We start from the raw sequence: 24,741 nt of genomic DNA, 5'->3' as shown, positions 1-24,741 counted from the left end.
ATACGTTATATAGTAATAGTATATAACGTTATACGTTATATAGTAATAGTATATAACGTTATACGTTATATAGTAATAGTATATAACGTTATACGTTATATAGTAATATTATATAACGTTATACGTTATATAGTAATAGTATATAACGTTATACGTTATATAGTAATAGTATATAACGTTATACGTTATATAGTAATAGTATAAAACGATATACGTTATATAGTAATATTATATAACGTTATGCGTTATATAGTAATAGTATATAACGTTATACGTTATATAGTAATAGTATATAACGTTATGCGTTATATAGTAATAGTATATAACGTTATACGATAGTACGGAATAGTATATATCGTTATACGTTATATAGTAATAGTATATAACGTTATACGTTATATAGTAATAGTATATAACATTATACGTTATATAGTAATATTATATAACGTTATGCGTTATATAGTAATTGTATATAACGTTATACGTTATATAGTAATAGTATATAACGTTATGCGTTATATAGTAATAGTATATAACGTTATACGATAGTACGGAATAGTATATATCGTTATACGTTATATAGTAATAGTATATAACGTTATACGTTAGTACGTAATAATATACAACGTTATACGTGATATGGCAATACTATATAACGTTATACGTTATTACGTAATAGTATATAACGTTATACGTTATATAGTAATAGTATAAAACGATATACGTTATATAGTAATATTATATAACGTTATGCGTTATATAGTAATAGTATATAACGTTATACGTTATATAGTAATAGTATATAACGTTATACGTTATATAGTAATAGTATATAACGTTATACGTTATATAGTAATAGTATATAACGTTATACGTTATATAGTAGTAGTATATAACTTTATACGTTATATAGTAATAGTATATAACGTTATACGTTATATAGTAATATTATATAACGTTATGCGTTATATAGTAATAGTATATAACGTTATACGTTATATAGTAATAGTATATAACGTTATACGTTATATAGTAATAGTATATAACGTTATACGTTATATAGTAATAGTATATAACGTTATACGTTATATAGTAATAGTATATAACGTTATACGTTATATAGTAATAGTATATAACGTTATACGTTATATAGTAATAGTATATAACGTTATACGTTATATAGTAATAGTATATAACTTTATACGTTATATAGTAATAGTATATAACGTTATACGTTATATAGTAATAGTATATAACGTTATGCGTTATATAGTAATAGTATATAACGTTATGCGTTATATAGTAATAGTATATAACGTTATACGATAGTACGGAATAGTATATATCGTTATACGTTATATAGTAATAGTATATAACGTTATACGTTATATAGTAATAGTACATAACGTTATATGTTATATAGTAATAGTATATAACGTTATACGTTATATAGTAATAGTATATAACGTTATACGTTATATAGTAATAGTATATAACTTTATACGTTATATAGTAATAGTATATAACGTTATACGTTAGTACGTAATAATATACAACGTTATACGTGATATGGCAATACTATATAACGTTATACGTTATTGCGTAATAGTATATAACGTTATACGTTATTACGTAATAGTATATAACGTTATACGTTATATAGTAATAGTATATAACGTTATACGTTATATAGTAATAGTATATAACGTTATACGTTATATAGTAGTAGTATATAACGTTATACGTTATATAGTAATAGTATATAACGTTATTCGTTATATAGTAATATTATATAACGTTATGCGTTATATAGTAATAGTATATAACGTTATGCGTTATATAGTAATAGTATATAACGTTATACGATAGTACGGAATAGTATATATCGTTATACGTTATATAGTAATAGTATATAACGTTATACGTTAGTACGTAATAATATACAACGTTATACGTGATATGGCAATACTATATAACGTTATACGTTATTACGTAATAGTATATAACGTTATACGTTATTACGTAATAGTATACAACGTTATACGTGATATGGTAATACTATATAACGTTATACGTTAGTACGTAATCATATACAACGTTATACGTGATATGGTAATACTATATAACGTTATACGTTAATACGTAATAATATACAACGTTATACGTGATATGGTAATACTATATAACGTTATACGTTATATAGTAATAGTATATAACGTTATACGTTATATAGTAATAGTATATAACGTTATACGTTATATAGTAATAGTATATAACGTTATACGTTAGTAGGTAATAATATACAACGTTATGCGTGATATGGCAATACTATATAACGTTATACGTTATTACGTAATAGTATATAACGTTATACGTTATATAGTAATAGTATATAACGTTATGCGTTATATAGTAATAGTATATAACGTTATACGTTATATAGTAATAGTATATAACGTTATACGTTATATAGTAATAGTATATAACGTTATACGTTATATAGTAATAGTATATAACGTTATACGTTATATAGTAGTAGTATATAACGTTATACGTTATATAGTAATAGTATATAACGTTATACGTTATATAGTAATATTATATAACGTTATGCGTTATATAGTAATAGTATATAACGTTATGCGTTATATAGTAATAGTATATAACGTTATACGGTAGTACGGAATAGTATATATCGTTATACGTTATATAGTAATAGTATATAACGTTATACGTTAGTACGTAATAATATACAACGTTATACGTGATATGGCAATACTATATAACGTTATACGTTATTACGTAATAGTATATAACGTTATACGTTATTACGTAATAGTATACAACGTTATACGTGATATGGTAATACTATATAACGTTATACGTGATATGGCAATACTATATAACGTTATACGTTATTACGTAATAGTTTATAACGTTATACGTTATATAGTAATAGTATATAACGTTATGCGTTATATAGTAATAGTATATAACGTTATACGTTATATAGTAATAGTATATAACGTTATACGTTATATAGTAATAGTATATAACGTTATACGTTATATAGTAATATTATATAACGTTATGCGTTATATAGTAATAGTATATAACGTTATGCGTTATATAGTAATAGTATATAACGTTATTCGATAGTACGGAATAGTATATATCGTTATACGTTATATAGTAATAGTATATAACGTTATACGTTATATAGTAATAGTACATAACGTTATACGTTATATAGTAATAGTACATAACGTTATACGTTATATAGTAATATTATATAACGTTATGCGTTATATAGTAATAGTATATAACGTTATGCGTTATATAGTAATAGTATATAACGTTATACGTTATATAGTAATAGTATATAACGTTATACGTTATATAGTAATAGTATATAACTTTATACGTTATATAGTAATAGTATATAACGTTATACGTTAGTACGTAATAATATACATCGTTATACGTGATATGGTAATACTATATAACGTTATACGCTATTACGTAATAGTATATAAAGTTATACGTTAATACGTAATAGTATATATCGTTATACGTTATATAGTAATAGTATATAACGTTATACGTTATATAGTAATAGTATATAACGTTATACGTTAGTAGGTAATAATATACAACGTCATACGTGATATGGCAATACTATATAACGTTATACGTTATTACGTAATAGTATATAACGTTATACGTTATATAGTAATAGTATATAACGTTATGCGTTATATAGTAATAGTATATAACGTTATACGTTATATAGTAATAGTATATAACGTTATACGTTATATAGTAATAGTATATAACGTTATACGTTATATAGTAATAGTATATAACGTTATACGTTATATAGTAATATTATATCATGTTATGCGTTATATAGTAATACTATATAACGTTATACGCTATTACGTAATAGTATATAACGTTATACGCTAATACGTAATAGTATATATCGTTATACGTTATATAGTAATAGTATATAACGTTATACGTTAGTACGTAATAATATACAACGTTATACGTGATATGGCAATACTATATAACGTTATACGTTATTACGTAATAGTATATAACGTTATACGTTATTACGTAATAGTATACAACGTTATACGTGATATGGTAATACTATATAACGTTATACGTTAGTACGTAATCATATACAACGTTATACGTGATATGGTAATACTATATAACGTTATACGTTAATACGTAATAATATACAACGTTATACGTGATATGGTAATACTATATAACGTTATACGTTATATAGTAATAGTATATAACGTTATACGTTATATAGTAATAGTATATAACGTTATACGTTATATAGTAATAGTATATAACGTTATACGTTAGTAGGTAATAATATACAACGTTATGCGTGATATGGCAATACTATATAACGTTATACGTTATTACGTAATAGTATATAACGTTATACGTTATATAGTAATAGTATATAACGTTATGCGTTATATAGTAATAGTATATAACGTTATACGTTATATAGTAATAGTATATAACGTTATACGTTATATAGTAATAGTATATAACGTTATACGTTATATAGTAATAGTATATAACGTTATACGTTATATAGTAGTAGTATATAACGTTATACGTTATATAGTAATAGTATATAACGTTATACGTTATATAGTAATATTATATAACGTTATGCGTTATATAGTAATAGTATATAACGTTATGCGTTATATAGTAATAGTATATAACGTTATACGGTAGTACGGAATAGTATATATCGTTATACGTTATATAGTAATAGTATATAACGTTATACGTTAGTACGTAATAATATACAACGTTATACGTGATATGGCAATACTATATAACGTTATACGTTATTACGTAATAGTATATAACGTTATACGTTATTACGTAATAGTATACAACGTTATACGTGATATGGTAATACTATATAACGTTATACGTGATATGGCAATACTATATAACGTTATACGTTATTACGTAATAGTTTATAACGTTATACGTTATATAGTAATAGTATATAACGTTATGCGTTATATAGTAATAGTATATAACGTTATACGTTATATAGTAATAGTATATAACGTTATACGTTATATAGTAATAGTATATAACGTTATACGTTATATAGTAATATTATATAACGTTATGCGTTATATAGTAATAGTATATAACGTTATGCGTTATATAGTAATAGTATATAACGTTATTCGATAGTACGGAATAGTATATATCGTTATACGTTATATAGTAATAGTATATAACGTTATACGTTATATAGTAATAGTACATAACGTTATACGTTATATAGTAATAGTACATAACGTTATACGTTATATAGTAATATTATATAACGTTATGCGTTATATAGTAATAGTATATAACGTTATGCGTTATATAGTAATAGTATATAACGTTATACGTTATATAGTAATAGTATATAACGTTATACGTTATATAGTAATAGTATATAACTTTATACGTTATATAGTAATAGTATATAACGTTATACGTTAGTACGTAATAATATACATCGTTATACGTGATATGGTAATACTATATAACGTTATACGCTATTACGTAATAGTATATAAAGTTATACGTTAATACGTAATAGTATATATCGTTATACGTTATATAGTAATAGTATATAACGTTATACGTTATATAGTAATAGTATATAACGTTATACGTTAGTAGGTAATAATATACAACGTCATACGTGATATGGCAATACTATATAACGTTATACGTTATTACGTAATAGTATATAACGTTATACGTTATATAGTAATAGTATATAACGTTATGCGTTATATAGTAATAGTATATAACGTTATACGTTATATAGTAATAGTATATAACGTTATACGTTATATAGTAATAGTATATAACGTTATACGTTATATAGTAATAGTATATAACGTTATACGTTATATAGTAATATTATATCATGTTATGCGTTATATAGTAATACTATATAACGTTATACGCTATTACGTAATAGTATATAACGTTATACGCTAATACGTAATAGTATATATCGTTATACGTTATATAGTAATAGTATATAACGTTATACGTTCTATAGTAATAGTATATAACGTTATACGTTAGTACGTAATAATATACAACGTTATACGTGATATGGCAATACTATATAACGTTATACGTTAGTACGTAATATTGTATAACGTTATGCGTTATATAGTAATAGTATAGAACGTTATACGTTATATGGTAATACTATATAACGTTATTCGTTAGTACGTAATAATATACAACGTTATACGTGATATGGTAATACTATATAACGTTATACGCTATTACGTAATAGTATATAACGTTACACGTTAATACGTAATAGTATATATCGTTATACGTTATATAGTAATAGTATATAACGTTATACGTTATATAGTAATAGTATATAACGTTATACGATATATAGTAATAGTATATAACGTTATACGTTATATAGTAATAGTATATAACGTTATACGTTATATAGTAATAGTATATAACGTTATACGTTATATAGTAATAGTATATAACGTTATACGTTATATAGTAATAGTATATAACGTTACACGCTATATAGTAATAGTATATAACGTTATACGTTATATAGTAATGGTATATAACGTTATACGTTATATAGTAATAGTATAAAACGATATACGTTATATAGTAATATTATATAACGTTATGCGTTATATAGTAATAGTATATAACGTTATACGTTATATAGTAATAGTATATAACGTTATGCGTTATATAGTAATAATATATAACGTTATACGATAGTACGGAATAGTATATATCGTTATACGTTATATAGTAATAGTATATAACGTTATACGTTAGTACGTAATAATATACAACGTTATACGTGATATGGTAATACTATATAACGTTATACTTTAATACGTAATAGTATATATCGTTATACGTTATATAGTAATAGTATATAACGTTATACGTTGTATAGTAATAGTATATAACGTTATACGTTAGTACGTAATAATATACAACGTTATACGTGATATGGTAATACTATATAACGTTATATGCTATTACGTAATAGTATATAACGTTATACGTTAATACGTAATAGTATATATCGTTATACGTTATATAGTAATAGTATATAGCGATATACGTTATATAGTAATAGTATATAACGTTATACGTTATATAGTAATAGTATATAACGTTATACGTTATATAGTAATATTATATAACGTTATGCGTTATATAGTAATAGTATATAACGTTATACGTCATATAGTAATAGTATATAACGTTATACGTTATATAGTAATAGTATATAACGTTATACGTTAGTACGTAATAATATACAACGTTATACGTGATATGGTAATACTGTATAACGTTATACGCTATTACGTAATAGTATATAACATTATACGTTAATACGTAATAGTATATATCGTTATACGTTATATAGTAATAGTATATAGCGATATACGTTATAAAGTAATAGTATATAACGTTATACGTTATATAATAATAGTATATATCGTTATACGTTATATAGTAATATTATATAACGTTATGCGTTATATAGTAATAGTATATAACGTTATACGTTATATAGTAATAGTATATAACGTTATACGTTATATAGTAATAGTATATAACGTTATACGTTAGTACGTAATAATATACAACGTTATACGTGATATGGCAATACTATATAACGTAATACGTTATTACGTAATAGTATATAACGTTATACGTTATATAGTAATAGTATATAACGTTATACGTTATATAGTAATATTATATAACGTTATGCGTTATATAGTAATAGTATATAACGTTATACGTTATATAGTAATAGTATATAACGTTGTACGTTATATAGTAATAGTATATGACGTTATACGTTATATAGTAGTAGTATATAACCTTATACGTTATACAGTAATAGTATATAACGTTATACGTTAGTACGTAATAATATACAACGTTATACGTGATATGGCAATACTATATAACGTTATACGTTATTACGTAATAGTACATAACGTTATACGTTATTACGTAATAGTATATAACGTTATACGTTATATAGTAATAGTATATAACGTTATACGTTATATAGTAATATTATATAACGTTATACGTTATATAGTAACATTATATAACGTTATGCGTTATATAGTAATAGTATATAACGTTATACGTTATATAGTAATAGTATATAACGTTATGCGTTATATAGTAATAGTATATAACGTTATACGATAGTACGGAATAGTATATATCGTTATACGTTATATAGTAATAGTATATAACGTTATACGTTATACAGTAATAGTATATAACGTTATACGTTAGTACGTAATAATATACAACGTTATACGTGATATGGCAATACTATATAACGTTATACGTTATTACGTAATAGTACATAACGTTATACGTTATTACGTAATAGTATATAACGTTATACGTTATATAGTAATAGTATATAACGTTATACGTTATATAGTAATATTATATAACGTTATACGTTATATAGTAACATTATATAACGTTATGCGTTATATAGTAATAGTATATAACGTTATACGTTATATAGTAATAGTATATAACGTTATGCGTTATATAGTAATAGTATATAACGTTATACGATAGTACGGAATAGTATATATCGTTATACGTTATATAGTAATAGTATATAACGTTATACGTTATATAGTAATAGTACATAACGTTATACGTTATATAGTAATAGTACATAACGTTATACGTTATATAGTAATATTATATAACGTTATGCGTTATATAGTAATAGTATATAACGTTATGCGTTATATAGTAATAGTATATAACGTTATACGTTATATAGTAATAGTATATAACGTTATACGTTATATAGTAATAGTATATAACTTTATACGTTATATAGTAATAGTATATAACGTTATACGTTAGTACGTAATAATATACATCGTTATACGTGATATGGTAATACTATATAACGTTATACGCTATTACGTAATAGTATATAAAGTTATACGTTAATACGTAATAGTATATATCGTTATACGTTATATAGTAATAGTATATAACGTTATACGTTATATAGTAATAGTATATAACGTTATACGTTAGTAGGTAATAATATACAACGTTATACGTGATATGGCAATACTATATAACGTTATACGTTATTACGTAATAGTATATAACGTTATACGTTATATAGTAATAGTATATAACGTTATGCGTTATATAGTAATAGTATATAACGTTATACGTTATATAGTAATAGTATATAACGTTATACGTTCTATAGTAATAGTATATAACGTTATACGTTAGTACGTAATAATATACAACGTTATACGTGATATGGCAATACTATATAACGTTATACGTTAGTACGTAATATTATATAACGTTATGCGTTATATAGTAATAGTATAGAACGTTATACGTTATATGGTAATACTATATAACGTTATTCGTTAGTACGTAATAATATACAACGTTATACGTGATATGGTAATACTATATAACGTTATACGCTATTACGTAATAGTATATAACGTTATACGTTATATAGTAATAGTATATAACGTTATGCGTTATATAGTAATAGTATATAACGTTATACGATAGTACGGAATAGTATATATCGTTATACGTTATATAGTAATAGTATATAACGTTATACGTTATATAGTAATAGTATATAACGTTATACGTTAGTACGTAATAATATACAACGTTATACGTGATATGGCAATACTATATAACGTTATACGTTATTACGTAATAGTATATAACGTTATACGTTATATAGTAATAGTATATAACGTTATGCGTTATATAGTAATAGTATATAACGTTATACGTTATATAGTAATAGTATATAACGTTATACGTTATATAGTAATAGTATATAACGTTATACGTTATATAGTAATAGTATATAACGTTATACGTTATATAGTAATATTATATAATGTTATGCGTTATATAGTAATACTATATAACGTTATACGCTATTACGTAATAGTATATAACGTTATACGCTAATACGTAATAGTATATATCGTTATACGTTATATAGTAATAGTATATAACGTTATACGTTCTATAGTAATAGTATATAACGTTATACGTTAGTACGTAATAATATACAACGTTATACGTGATATGGCAATACTATATAACGTTATACGTTAGTACGTAATATTGTATAACGTTATGCGTTATATAGTAATAGTATAGAACGTTATACGTTATATGGTAATACTATATAACGTTATTCGTTAGTACGTAATAATATACAACGTTATACGTGATATGGTAATACTATATAACGTTATACGCTATTACGTAATAGTATATAACGTTATACGTTAATACGTAATAGTATATATCGTTATACGTTATATAGTAATAGTATATAACGTTATACGTTATATAGTAATAGTATATAACGTTATACGATATATAGTAATAGTATATAACGTTATACGTTAGTACGTAATAATATACATCGTTATACGTGATATGGTAATACTATATAACGTTATACGCTATTACGTAATAGTATATAAAGTTATACGCTATTACGTAATAGTATATAAAGTTATACGTTAATACGTAATAGTATATCTCGTTATACGTTATATAGTAATAGTATATAACGTTATACGTTATATAGTAATAGTATATAACGTTATACGTTATATAGTAATAGTATATAACGTTATACGTTATATAGTAATAGTATATAACGTTATGCGTTATATAGTAATAGTATATAACGTTATACGTTATATAGTAATAGTATATAACTTTATACGTTATATAGTAATAGTATATAACGTTATACGTTAGTACGTAATAATATACATCGTTATACGTGATATGGTAATACTATATAACGTTATACGCTATTACGTAATAGTATATAAAGTTATACGTTAATACGTAATAGTATATATCGTTATACGTTATATAGTAATAGTATATAACGTTATACGTTATATAGTAATAGTATATAACGTTATACGTTATATAGTAATAGTATATAACGTTATACGTTATATAGTAATATTATATAACGTTATGCGTTATATAGTAATAGTATATAACGTTATACGTTATATAGTAATAGTATGTAACGTTATACGTTATATAGTAATATTATATAACGTTATGCGTTATATAGTAATAGTATATAACGTTATACGTTATATAGTAATAGTATATAACGTTATACGTTATATAGTAATAGTATATAACTTTATACGATATAGTAATAGTATACAACGTTATACGTTAGTACGTAATAATATACAACGTTATACGTGATATGGCAATACTATATAACGTTATACGTTATTACGTAATAGTATATAACGTTATACGTTATATAGTAATAGTATATAACGTTATACGTTATATAGTAATAGTATATAACGTTATACGTTATATAGTAATAGTATATAACGTTATATGTTATATAGTAATAGTATATAACGTTATACGTTATATAGTAATAGTATATAACGTTATACGTTATATAGTAATAGTATATAACGTTATACGTTATATAGTAATATTATATAACGTTATACGTTAGTACGTAATAATATACAACGTTATACGTGATATGGCAATACTATATAACGTTATACGTTAGTACGTAATATTGTATAACGTTATGCGTTATATAGTAATAGTATAGAACGTTATACGTTATATGGTAATACTATATAACGTTATTCGTTAGTACGTAATAATATACAACGTTATACGTGATATGGTAATACTATATAACGTTATACGCTATTACGTAATAGTATATAACGTTATACGTTAATAAATAATAGTATATATCGTTATACGTTATATAGTAATAGTATATAACGTTATGCGTTATATAGTAATAGTATATAACGTTATACGTTATATAGTAATAGTATATAACGTTATGCGTTATATAGTAATAGTATATAACGTTATGCGTTATACAGTAATAGTATATAACGTTATACGATAGTACGGAATAGTATATATCGTTATACGTTATATTGTAATAGTATATAACGCTATACGTTATATAGTAATAGTATATAACGTTATACGTTATATAGTAATATTATATAACGTTATGCGTTATATAGTAATAGTATATAACGTTATGCGTTATATAGTAATAGTATATAACGTTATACGTTATATAGTAATATTATATAACGTTATACGTTATATAGTAATAGTATATAACTTTATACGTTATATAGTAATAGTATATAACGTTATACGTTATATAGTAATAGTATATGACGTTATACGTTATATAGTAGTAGTATATAACTTTATACGTTATATAGTAATATTATATAACGTTATACGTTGTATAGTAATAGTATATAACGTTATACGTTATATAGTAATAGTATATAACGTTATACGTTATATAGTAACATTATATAACGTTATGCGTTATATAGTAATAGTATATAATGTTATACGTTATATAGTAATAGTATATAACGTTATGCGTTATATAGTAATAGTGTATAACGTTATACGATAGTACGGAATAGTATATATCGTTATACGTTATATAGTAATAGTATATAACGTTATACGTTATATAGTAATAGTATATAACGTTATACGTTATATAGTAATAGTATATATCGTTATACGTTATATTGTAATAGTATATAACGTTATACGTTATATAGTAATAGTATATATCGTTATACGTTATATAGTAATAGTATATAACGTTATACGTTATATAGTATAAGTATATGACGTTATACGTTATATAGTAATAGTATATAACGTTATACGTTATATAGTAATATTATATAACGTTATGCGTTATATAGTAATAGTATATAACGTTATACGTTATATAGTAATAGTACATAACGTTATACGTTATATAGTAATAGTACATAACGTTATACGTTATATAGTAATATTATATAACGTTATGCGTTATATAGTAATAGTATATAACGTTATGCGTTATATAGTAATAGTATATAACGTTATACGTTATATAGTAATAGTATATAACGTTATACGTTATATAGTAATAGTATATAACTTTATACGTTATATAGTAATAGTATATAACGTTATACGTTAGTACGTAATAATATACATCGTTATACGTGATATGGTAATACTATATATCGTTATACGCTATTACGTAATAGTATATAAAGTTATACGTTAATACGTAATAGTATATATCGTTATACGTTATATAGTAATAGTATATAACGTTATACGTTATATAGTAATAGTATATAACGTTATACTTTATATAGTAATAGTATATAACGTTATATGTTATATAGTAATATTATATAAGGTTATGCGGTATATAGTAATAGTATATAACGTTATACGTTATATAGTAATAGTATATAACGTTATACGTTATATAGTAATAGTATATAACTTTATACGATATAGTAATAGTATATAACGTTATACGTTAGTACGTAATAATATACAACGTTATACGTGATATGGCAATACTATATAACGTTATACGTTATTACGTAATAGTATATAACGTTATACGTTATATAGTAATAGTATATAACGTTATACGTTATATAGTAATAGTATATGACGTTATACGTTATATAGTAGTAGTATATAACTTTATACGTTATATAGTAATAGTATATAACGTTATACGTTAGTACGTAATAATATACAACGTTATACGTGATATGGCAATACTATATAACGTTATACGTTATTACGTAATAGTACATAACGTTATACGTTATTACGTAATAGTATATAACGTTATACGTTATATAGTAACATTATATAACGTTATGCGTTATATAGTAATAGTATATAATGTTATACGTTATATAGTAATAGTATATAACGTTATGCGTTATATAGTAATAGTATATAACGTTATACGATAGTACGGAATAGTATATATCGTTATACGTTATATAGTAATATTATATAACGTTATACGTTATATAGTAATAGTATATAACGTTATACGTTATATAGTAATAGTATATATCGTTATACGTTATATTGTAATAGTATATAACGTTATACATTATATAGTAATAGTATATATCGTTATACGTTATATAGTAATAGTATATAACGTTATACGTTATATAGAATAAGTATATGACGTTATACGTTATATAGTAATAGTATATAACGTTATACGTTATATAGTAATAGTACATAACGTTATACGTTATATAGTAATAGTACATAACGTTATACGTTATATAGTAATATTATATAACGTTATGCGTTATATAGTAATAGTATATAACGTTATGCGTTATATAGTAATAGTATATATCGTTATACGTTATATTGTAATAGTATATAACGTTATACATTATATAGTAATAGTATATATCGTTATACGTTATATAGTAATAGTATATAGCGTTATACGATAGTACGGAATAGTATATATCGTTATACGTTATATAGTAATAGTATATAACGTTATACGTTATATAGTAATAGTATATAACGTTATACGTTATATAGTAATAGTATATATCGTTATACGTTATATTGTAATAGTATATAACGTTATACATTATATAGTAATAGTATATATCGTTATACGTTATATAGTAATAGTATATAACGTTATACGTTATATAGTATAAGTATATGACGTTATACGTTATATAGTAATAGTATATAATGTTATACGTTATATAGTAATAGTATATAACGTTATGCGTTATATAGTAATAGTATATAACGTTATGCGTTATATAGTAATAGTATATAACGTTATACGATAGTACGGAATAGTATATATCGTTATACGTTATATAGTAATAGTATATAACGTTATACGTTATATAGTAATAGTATATAACGTTATACGTTATATTGTAATAGTATATAACGTTATACATTATATAGTAATAGTATATATCGTTATACATTATATAGTAATAGTATATAACGTTATGCGTTATATAGTAATAGTATATAACGTTATACGATAGTACGGAATAGTATATATCGTTATACGTTATATAGTAATAGTATATAACGTTATACGTTATATAGTAATAGTATATAACGTTATACGTTATATAGTAATAGTATATATCGTTATACGTTATATTGTAATAGTATATAACGTTATACATTATATAGTAATAGTATATATCGTTATACGTTATATAGTAATAGTATATAACGTTATACGTTATATAGTATAAGTATATGACGTTATACGTTATATAGTAATAGTATATAATGTTATACGTTATATAGTAATAGTATATAACGTTATGCGTTATATAGTAATAGTATATAACGTTATACGATAGTACGGAATAGTATATATCGTTATACGTTATATAGTAATAGTATATATCGTTATACGTTATATAGTAATAGTACATAACGTTATGCGTTATATAGTAATAGTATATAATGTTATACGTTATATAGTAATAGTATATAACGTTATGCGTTATATAGTAATAGTATATAACGTTATACGATAGTACGGAATAGTATATATCGTTATACGTTATATAGTAATAGTATATAACGTTATACGTTATATAGTAATAGTATATATCGTTATACGTTATATTGTAATAGTATATAACGTTATACATTATATAGTAATAGTATATATCGTTATACGTTATATAGTAATATTATATAACGTTATGCGTTATATAGTAATAGTATATAACGTTATACGTTATATAGTAATAGTACATAACGTTATACGTTATATAGTAATAGTACATAACGTTATACGTTATATAGTAATATTATATAACGTTATGCGTTATATAGTAATAGTATATAACGTTATGCGTTATATAGTAATAGTATATAACGTTATACGTTATATAGTAATAGTATATAACGTTATACGTTATATAGTAATAGTAAATAACTTTATACGTTATATAGTAATAGTATATAACGTTATACGTTAGTACGTAATAATATACATCGTTATACGTGATATGGTAATACTATATATCGTTATACGCTATTACGTAATAGTATATAAAGTTATACGTTAATACGTAATAGTATATATCGTTATACGTTATGTAGAAATAGTATATAACGTTATACGTTATATAGTAATAGTATATAACGTTATACGTTATATAGTAATAGTATATAGCGTTATATGTTATATAGTAATATTATATAAGCTTATGCGTTATATAGTAATAGTATATAACGTTATACGTTATATAGTAATAGTATATAACGTTATACGTTATATAGTAATAGTATATAACTTTATACGATATAGTAATAGTATATAACGTTATACGTTATATAGTAATATTATATAACGTTATGCGTTATATAGTAATAGTATATAACGTTATACGTTATATAGTAATAGTATATAACGTTATACGTTATATAGTAATAGTATATAACGTTATACGTTATATAGTAATAGTATATAACGTTATACGTTATATAGTAATAGTATATAACGTTATACGTTATATAGTAATAGTATATAACGTTATACGTTATATAGTAATAGTATATAACGTTATACGTTATATGGTAATAGTATATAACGTTATACGTTATATAGTAATAGTATATAACGTTATACGTTATATAGTAATATTATATAACGTTATGCGTTATATAGTAATAGTATATAACGTTATGCGTTATATAGTAATAGTATATAACGTTATACGTTATATAGTAATAGTATATAACGTTATGCGTTATATAGTAATACTATATAACGTTATACGCTATTACGTAATAGTATATAACGTTATACGTTAATACGTAATAGTATATATCGTTAAACGTTACATAGTAATAGTATATAACGTTATACGTTATATAGTAATAGTATATAACGTTATACGTTATATAGTAATATTATATAACGTTATGCGTTATATAGTAATAGTATATAACGTTATATGTTATATAGTAATAGTATATAACGTTATACGTTATATAGTAATAGTATATGACGTTATACGTTATATAGTAGTAGTATATAACTTTATACGTTATATAGTAATAGTATATGACGTTATACGTTATATAGTAATATTATATAACGTTATGCGTTATATAGTAATAGTATATAACGTTATGCGTTATATAGTAATAGTATATAACGTTATACGTTATATAGTAATATTATATAACGTTATACGTTATTACGTAATAGTATATAACGTTATACGTTATTACGTAATAGTATATATCGTTATACGTTATATAGTAATAGTATATAACGTTATACGTTATATAGTAATAGTATATAACGTTATACGTTATATAGTAATAGTATATAACGTTATACGTTATATAGTAATATTATATAACGTTATGCGTTATATAGTAATAGTATATAACGTTATATGTTATATAGTAATAGTATATAACGTTATACGTTATATAGTAATAGTATATGACGTTATACGTTATATAGTAGTTGCATATAACTTTATACGTTATATAGTAATAGTATATAACGTTATACGTTAGTACGTAATAATATACAACGTTATACGTGATATGGCAATACTATATAACGTTATACGTTATTACGTAATAGTACATAACGTTATACGTTATTACGTAATAGTATATAACGTTATACGTTGTATAGTAATAGTATATAACGTTATACGTTATATAGTAATAGTATATAACGTTATACGTTATATAGTAACATTATATAACGTTATGCGTTATATAGTAATAGTATATAATGTTATACGTTATATAGTAATAGTATATAACGTTATGCGTTATATAGTAATAGTGTATAACGTTATACGATAGTACGGAATAGTATATATCGTTATACGTTATATAGTAATAGTATATAACGTTATACGTTATATAGTAATAGTATATAACGTTATACGTTATATAGTAATAGTATATATAGTTATACGTTATATTGTAATAGTATATAACGTTATACGTTATATAGTAATAGTATATATCGTTATACGTTATATAGTAATAGTATATAACGTTATACGTTATATAGTATAAGTATATGACGTTATACGTTATATAGTAATAGTATATAACGTTATACGTTATATAGTAATATTATATAACGTTATGCGTTATATAGTAATAGTATATATCGTTATACGTTATATAGTAATAGTTTATAACGTTATACGTTATATAGTATAAGTATATAACGTTATGCGTTATATAGTAATAGTATATAACGTTATACGTTATATAGTAATAGTATATAACGTTATACGTTATATAGTAATAGTATATAACGTTATGCGTTATATAGTAATACTATATAACGTTATACGCTATTACGTAATAGTATATAACGTTATACGTTAATACGTAATAGTATATATCGTTATACGTTACATAGTAATAGTATATAACGTTATGCGTTATATAGTAATAGTATATAACGTTATACGTTATATAGTAATAGTATATAACGTTATACGTTATATAGTAATAGTATATAACGTTATGCGTTATACAGTAATACTATATAACGTTATACGCTATTACGTAATAGTATATAACGTTATACGTTATATAGTAATATTATATAACGTTATGCGTTATATAGTAATAGTATATAACGTTATACGTTATATAGTAATAGTATATAACGTTATACGTTATATAGTAATATTATATAACGTTATACGTTATATAGTAATAGTATATAACGTTATACGTTATATAGTAATAGTATATAGCGTTATATGTTATATAGTAATATTATATAAGGTTATACGATAGTACGGAATAGTATATATCGTTATACGTTATATAGTAATAGTATATAACGTTATACGTTATATAGTAATAGTATATAACGTTATACGTTATATAGTAATAGTATATATCGTTATACGTTATATTGTAATAGTATATAACGTTATACATTATATAGTAATAGTATATATCGTTATACGTTATATAGTAACATTATATAACGTTATGCGTTATATAGTAATAGTATATAATGTTATACGTTATATAGTAATAGTATATAACGTTATGCGTTATATAGTAATAGTATATAACGTTATACGATAGTACGGAATAGTATATATCGTTATACGTTATATAGTAATAGTATATAACGTTATACGTTATATAGTAATAGTATATAACGTTATACGTTATATAGTAATAGTATATATCGTTATACGTTATATTGTAATAGTATATAACGTTATACATTATATAGTAATAGTATATATCGTTATACGTTATATAGTAATAGTATATAACGTTATACGTTATATAGTATAAGTATATGACGTTATACGTTATATAGTAATAGTATATAACGTTATACGTTATATAGTAATATTATATAACGTTATGCGTTATATAGTAATAGTATATAACGTTATACGTTATATAGTAATTGTACATAACGTTATACGTTATATAGTAATAGTACATAACGTTATACGTTATATAGTAATATTATATAACGTTATGCGTTACATAGTAATAGTATATAACGTTATGCGTTATATAGTAATAGTATATAACGTTATACGTTATATAGTAATAGTATATAACGTTATACGTTATATAGTAATAGTATATAACGTTATACGTTATATAGTAATAGTATATAACGTTATACGTTATATAGTAATAGTATATATCGTTATACGTTATATAGTAACATTATATAACGTTATGCGTTATATAGTAATAGTATATAATGTTATACGTTATATAGTAATAGTATATAACGTTATGCGTTATATAGTAATAGTATATAACGTTATACGATAGTACGGAATAGTATATAACGTTATACGTTATATAGTAATAGTATATAACGTTATACGTTATATAGTAATAGTATATATCGTTATACGTTATATTGTAATAGTATATAACGTTATACATTATATAGTAATAGTATATATCGTTATACGTTATATAGTAATAGTATATAACGTTATACGTTATATAGTAATAGTATATAACGTTATACGTTATATAGTAATAGTATATAACGTTATACGTTATATAGTAATAGTATATAACGTTATACGTTATATAGTAACATTATATAACGTTATGCGTTATATAGTAATAGTATATAACGTTATACGTTATATAGTAATTGTACATAACGTTATACGTTATATAGTAATAGTACATAACGTTATACGTTATATAGTAATATTATATAACGTTATGCGTTACATAGTAATAGTATATAACGTTATGCGTTATATAGTAATAGTATATAACGTTATACGTTATATAGTAATAGTATATAACGTTATACGTTATATAGTAATAGTATATAACGTTATACGTTATATAGTAATAGTATATAACGTTATACGTTATATAGTAACATTATATAACGTTATGCGTTATATAGTAATAGTATATAATGTTATACGTTATATAGTAATAGTATATAACGTTATGCGTTATATAGTAATAGTATATAACGTTATACGTTAGTACGTAATAATATACATCGTTATACGTGATATGGTAATACTATATATCGTTATACGCTATTACGTAATAGTATATAATGTTATACGTTAATACGTAATAGTATATATCGTTATACGTTATATAGTAATAGTATATAACGTTATACGTTATATAGTAATAGTATATAACGTTATACGTTATATAGTAATAGTATATAGCGTTATATGTTATATAGTAATATTATATAAGGTTATGCGTTATATAGTAATAGTATATAACGTTATACGTTATATAGTAATAGTATATAACGTTATACGTTATATAGTAATAGTATATAACTTTATACGATATAGTAATAGTATATAACGTTATACGTTAGTACGTAATAATATACAACGTTATACGTGATATGGCAATACTATATAACGTTATACGTTATTACGTAATAGTATATAACGTTATACGTTATATAGTAATAGTATATAACGTTATACGTTATATAGTAATAGTATATAACGTTATACGTTAGTACGTAATAATATACAACGTTATACGTGATATGGCAATACTATATAACGTTATACGTTATTACGTAATAGTATATAACGTTATACGTTATATAGTAATAGTATATAACGTTATGCGTTATATAGTAATACTATATAACGTTATACGCTATTACGTAATAGTATATATCGTTATACGTTAATACGTAATAGTATATATCGTTATACGTTATATAGTAATACTATATAACGTTATACGTTATATAGTAATAGTATATATCGTTATACGTTATATTGTAATAGTATATAACGTTATACGTTATATAGTAATAGTATATATCGTTATACGTTATATAGTAATAGTATATAACGTTATACGTTATATAGTATAAGTATATAACGTTATGCGTTATATAGTAATAGTATATAACGTTATACGTTATATAGTAATAGTATATAACGTTATACGTTATATAGTAATAGTATATAACGTTATGCGTTATATAGTAATACTATATAACGTTATACGCTATTACGTAATAGTATATAACGTTATACGTTAATACGTAATAGTATATATCGTTATACGTTACATAGTAATAGTATATAACGTTATGCGTTATATAGTAATAGTATATAACGTTATACGTTATATAGTAATAGTATATAACGTTATACGTTATATAGTAATAGTATATAACGTTATGCGTTATACAGTAATACTATATAACGTTATACGCTATTACGTAATAGTATGTAACGTTATACGTTATATAGTAATATTATATAACGTTATGCGTTATATAGTAATAGTATATAACGTTATACGTTATATAGTAATAGTATATAACGTTATACGTTATATAGTAATATTATATAACGTTATACGTTATATAGTAATAGTATATAACGTTATACGTTATATAGTAATAGTATATAACGCTATACGTTATATAGTAATAGTATATAACGTTATACGTTATATAGTAATATTATATAACGTTATGCGTTATATAGTAATAGTATATAACGTTATACGTTATATAGTAATAGTATATAACGTTATGCGTTATATAATAATAGTATATAACGTTATACGTTATATAGTAATAGTATATAACGTTATACGTTATATAGTAATAGTATATAACGTTATCCGTTATATAGTAATACTATATAACGTTATACGCTATTACGTAATAGTATATAACGTTATACGTTAATACGTAATAGTATATATCGTTATACGTTATATAGTAATAGTATATAACGTTATACGTTATATAGTAATAGTATATATCGTTATACGTTATATTGTAATAGTATATAACGTTATACGATATATAGTAATAGTATATATCGTTATACGCTATATAGTAATAGTATATAACGTTATACGTTATATAGTAATAGTATATAACGTTATACGTTATATAGTAATATTATATAACGTTATGCGTTATATAGTAATAGTATATAACGTTATACGTTATATAGTAATAGTATATAACGTTATGCGTTATATAGTAATAGTATATAACGTTATACGTTATATAGTAATAGTATATAACGCTATGCGTTATATAGTAATACTATATAACGTTATACGCTATTACGTAGTAGTATATAACGTTATACGTTAATACGTAATGGTATATATCGTTATACGTTATATAGTAATAGTATATAACGTTATACGTTATATAGTAATAGTATATATCGTTATACGTTATATTGTAATAGTATATAACGTTATACGTTATATAGTAATAGTATATATCGTTATACGTTATATAGTAATAGTATATAACGTTATAGGTTATATAGTATAAGTATATAACGTTATGCGTTATATGGTAATAGTATATAACGTTATACGTTATATAGTAATAGTATATAACGTTATACGTTATATAGTAATAGTATATAACGTTATGCGTTATATAGTAATACTATATAACGTTATACGCTATTACGTAATAGTATATAACGTTATACGTTAATACGTAATAGTATATATCGTTATACGTTATATTCTAATAGTATATAACGTTATACGTTATATAGTTATAGTATATATCGTTATACGTTATATAGTAATAGTATATAACGTTATACGTTATATAGTATAAGTATATAACGTTATGCGTTATATAGTAATAGTATATAACGTTATACGTTATATAGTAATAGTATATAACGTTATACGTTAATACGTAATAGTATATATCGTTATACGTTACATAGTAATAGTATATAACGTTATACGTTATATAGTAATAGTATATATCGTTATACGTTATATTGTAATAGTATATAACGTTATACGTTATATATTAATAGTATATATCGTTATACGTTATATAGTAATAGTATATAACGTTATACGTTATATAGTAATAGTATATAACGTTATGCGTTATATAGTAATAGTATATAACGTTATACGTTATTACGTAATAGTATATAACGTTATACGTTATATAGTAATAGTATATAACGTTATACGTTATATAGTAATAGTATATAACGTTATACGTTATATAGTAATAGTATATAACGTTATACGTTATTACGTAATAGTATATAACGTTATACGTTATTACGTAATAGTATATATCGTTATACGTTATATAGTAATAGTATATAACGTTATACGTTATATAGTAATAGTATATAACGTTATACGTTATATAGTAATAGTATATAACGTTATACGTTATATAGTAATATTATATAACGTTATGCGTTATATTGTAATAGTATATAACGTTATATGTTATATAGTAATAGTATATAACGTTATACGTTATATAGTAATAGTATATGACGTTATACGTTATATAGTAGTAGTATATAACTTTATACGTTATATAGTAATAGTATATAACGTTATACGTTAGTACGTAATAATATACAACTTTATACGTGATATGGCAATACTATATAACGTTATACGTTATTACTTAATAGTACATAACGTTATACGTTATTACGTAATAGTATATAACGTTATACGTTAATACGTAATAGTATATATCGTTATACGTTATATAGTAATAGTATATAACGTTATACGTTATATAGTAATAGTATATAACGTTATGCGTTATATAGTAATAGTATATAACGTTATACGTTATTACGTAATAGTATATAACGTTATACGTTATATAGTAATAGTATATAACGTTATACGTTATATAGTAATAGTATATAACGTTATACGTTATTACGTAATAGTATATAACGTTATACGTTATTACGTAATAGTATATATCGTTATACGTTATATAGTAATAGTATATAACGTTATACGTTATATAGTAATAGTATATAACGTTATACGTTATATAGTAATAGTATATAACGTTATACGTTATATAGTAATATTATATAACGTTATGCGTTATATAGTAATAGTATATAACGTTATATGTTATATAGTAATAGTATATAACGTTATACGTTATATAGTAATAGTATATGACGTTATACGTTATATAGTAGTAGTATATAACTTTATACGTTATATAGTAATAGTATATAACGTTATACGTTAGTACGTAATAATATACAACTTTATACGTGATATGGCAATACTATATAACGTTATACGTTATTACTTAATAGTACATAACGTTATACGTTATTACGTAATAGTATATAACGT

Source organism: Bombus terrestris, chromosome 3, assembly GCF_910591885.1.
Source record: "Bombus terrestris chromosome 3, iyBomTerr1.2, whole genome shotgun sequence".
Lineage (NCBI taxonomy): Eukaryota > Metazoa > Arthropoda > Insecta > Hymenoptera > Apidae > Bombus > Bombus terrestris.
Note: the sequence above shows the minus strand (reverse complement) of the source record.